The sequence below is a fragment of the Penaeus monodon genome, chromosome 27 (assembly GCF_015228065.2).
Source record: "Penaeus monodon isolate SGIC_2016 chromosome 27, NSTDA_Pmon_1, whole genome shotgun sequence".
Lineage (NCBI taxonomy): Eukaryota > Metazoa > Arthropoda > Malacostraca > Decapoda > Penaeidae > Penaeus > Penaeus monodon.
The window spans coordinates 24,752,326-24,752,545 of record NC_051412.1 but is presented as its reverse complement, the minus strand read 5'-3'; the positions used below and the strand labels follow the sequence as shown (position 1 = coordinate 24,752,545).

General features: G+C 47.7%; 1 protein-coding gene across 1 annotated transcript in view; it reads right to left on the bottom strand.

The window, feature by feature from the left end:
* LOC119590713 (annulin-like) overlaps positions 1–220 on the bottom strand; it is a gene marked incomplete at its 5' end in the record, with an annotated part of 38,054 nt that overhangs the window by 20,098 nt on the left and 17,736 nt on the right.

Genomic DNA, 220 nt, shown 5'->3' with positions numbered 1-220 from the left:
GTATGCTAATATTCATGATTTTCGGAGAGGAAAAGCCCACGGCATATTTAACCTTACAATTCCGAATAAGGACTGCAGACGCGCCCCCGCCGAGCGTACATGACCGAATAACCTAGTGGCTGGGGGACATCTGTGACGTCATATCCTTAGACTGGATTTGTAAGAAACTCATATTGTGTAATTGTGGCGTTGCTACGGTTGTGACGTGGGAGTGGCTGCA